The sequence below is a fragment of the Sorex araneus genome, chromosome 6 (assembly GCF_027595985.1).
Source record: "Sorex araneus isolate mSorAra2 chromosome 6, mSorAra2.pri, whole genome shotgun sequence".
In the NCBI taxonomy this organism is placed as follows: Eukaryota; Metazoa; Chordata; class Mammalia; order Eulipotyphla; family Soricidae; genus Sorex; species Sorex araneus.
Genome location: NC_073307.1, coordinates 123,035,354 through 123,038,193, shown reverse-complemented (window position 1 = coordinate 123,038,193; position 2,840 = coordinate 123,035,354). Strand labels below are relative to the sequence as shown.

Below are 2,840 nucleotides of genomic sequence, written 5' to 3'. Positions count from 1 at the left end.
CCACCCTACCGGAGGCAGATAAATACCTCACCAGCAGACCTCCACTACCTCACTACCCAGCCACTGCCACACTCCAGGCCACTTTTCGGCTTTTCTGGCTTTGCAGCCGTGTGACACAACATAAGACACTTAATACCCATTTTCCATAATTTTCCCACCATATTTGATGGGTTTCAAATATGGTGTGAACCATGGGAACACCTGTAGGGCAATTGGAGGTCACCTTAAAAGCCTCCATCCCTCTCGGAGAGCCCGGCAAGCTACCGAGAGTAGCCCACCCACACTGCAGAGCCTGGCAAACTACCCATGGCATATTCAGTATGCCAAAAACAGTAACAATGGGCCTCATTTGCCTGACACTGAAAGAACCCCAATACGGCAGCGTTAAGAAGGATGAGCAAGGAGAGGCTGATAAGATCTAAGGGACAAACTAGATTGCCAAAAAGGAAAAAGAAAAATGAAAATGAAAAAAGAAAAATGACTGTCTGTACTTTCACCACATGTATGCTGGCATCGGAAGCATCCATTGAGGATCTGATGGTGCAATCGCAGAAGATCAAGTATGATGTCATTGGTCTGACTGAAACGAGAAGTCATCAATCACATCACGCTATTTTCGACACTGGAGAAGAACTGTTCCTCAGAAAATGCAACAACAGAGGTGTCGGTGGTGTCGGTGTCCTTGTCAACAGGAATTTGGTCGTGAACATTGATTCATTTGAATGCCTAACAACCCAAATCGGACAATTACACTTGAATAGATGTGGCTCACTGCCGGCAGTTTCTATCTTCATCATCTGCACACCAACATCCAACTACGATGAAGAAGAAATTGAGAAGTTCTACACAAGCTGGAGAAGTTCTATAAAGAGGACCACACCTTCTACAAGATCATTGTTGTTGTTTTTAATGCCAGGTTAGGACCAGAAGGTTGCCCAAAGAACTCCACATTGGGTCCCATGGACTAGAATGGAACTAACAGGGTGAGAGACTGAGTTCATCATGTCAACCAAGACTATCCATGGTAACTCACAGTTCCAGAAGGCCAAATCTAAACGTTGGACATGGCAGTCTCCCGGTGGACAGTTCCACAACAAAATTGACCACATCATATTCAATCGAAGGTTTTGCCTGACTGATGTCACTGTTGTCCCAAAATTCCAAACAGGATTGGACCACCATCTCCTTCGTGCAAAATTCTACTTCACAGAGCGGGGAGAAAGGTCTGCAAAGTTTAAATTTAAGAAGAGAATTCCCAGAATGACCACCAACTGGGAGCTCTTTGGCACTATTGTGGCAACGTGGGAAGATGCCATCTTTGACGGCACTCATCGACGAGGAATATGATCAATTGGTTCAGCACCTCCATGACTGTGTTAAGAATGCTGAGAGTGGGAAAGCTGCAAACAGACACCTGTCTTTGGAAACTCTTGAGCTCATTCACCAATGTGGTTTGGCACGAGCTCACAAAGTTGTACAGAGAAGCGATAAAGGAAGATCTCAAGGAGAGAAGAGCAGTAGTGTTGGCTGATGCGGCAGAAGCTGGGAAAAGCATTTGTAACATTCGCCTGTCCTTCGCCAACTACAAGGCCAAAATGACTGCACTCTGACGTCCTGATGGATTTATCACATCTTCTAGAAGGGCAATGGAGAGTATTATTCATGACTTCTACTCCAATCTCTTCGACAGCCATGTCCACCTGCCCACATACCAAATTCTGCAGGATGGATATGTCCTTCCCAACGTCCTCCCTTCCGAAATCTGACATGCCATTTCATTGATAAAGACACGTACAGCACCTGGTCCGGACAAGGTCAGACCCGAACACCTAAAGAATCTGCCGCCAGTACTTGTCAATCTCTGACTTGGCTTTTCACACACTACCTGTTTGAATGCAAATTTCCTTCCCAGTGGAAAACCAGCAGGACCGTTCTGTTGTATAAGAAGGGAGACATCGGCAACTATTGCCAATCTTCCTGTTGTCCGTCATCTACGAGTTGTTCACTCGAGTCATCCTTAATAGAATAGGCAGAACACTAGACAAAGGACAACTATACGAGCAAGCCGGGTTCCAAAAAGGATTCAGCACATATCAACCATATCCACACAGTGACCAAGCTCATTGAAGTTTCGCAAGAGTTCAAGATGCCACTCTGTCTAACATTCATCAATTTAAAGAAGGCCTTCGATTCTGTTGAGACTGAAGCGGTTATTGAAGCCCTAGCCAAACAGGGCATTCAAACTCAGTACATCAAGATCCTCCACGAGCTGTGTTACGGATTCACCACCAGGATCTCACCATTCGAGATCATAGATGTAAAGAGAGGGGTTTGGCAGAGTGATCCCATTTCACCGAAACTCTTCAGTGCCACCCTCAAGAACATCATGAGACTGGAATGGAAAGGAATGGGAGTGAAGATAGGCGGTTGGCAACTACACCACCTCTGCTTCGCTGATGACATTGTTCTAATAACACCAAACATTAGCCAAGCGGCATAAATGCTAGCCGATTTTGATCATGATTGTGGAAAGGTCGAACTGCAACTGAATCTCACCAAGACAATGTTCATGAAAAACGAACTAGTCCCTGATTTCCATTTGCTCTCAAAGGAATGATCATCTTGAATGCAGCAGCTATGTGTACCTGGGTCGAGAACTCAACATGAGGAATGACTTAGTGCCAGAACTGAGCAGGAGGAAGAGAGCAGTGTGGAACGCCTTCAAGAGTGTCCAAGAAGTTGTTAAGAGGACGAAGAACCGCCGTCTCTGCGCACATCTTTTTGATTTCACTGTTCTTTCTGCACTAACATATGCCTCAGAGACCTGGGCCCTAAAAAAA

General features: G+C 45.5%; 1 pseudogene; it reads left to right on the top strand.

The window, feature by feature from the left end:
* The first annotated feature begins 534 nt into the window (after nucleotides 1-534).
* Nucleotides 535-1,742, top strand: LOC129405564 (uncharacterized; annotated as a pseudogene).
* Nucleotides 1,743-2,840: the final 1,098 nt, after the last annotated feature.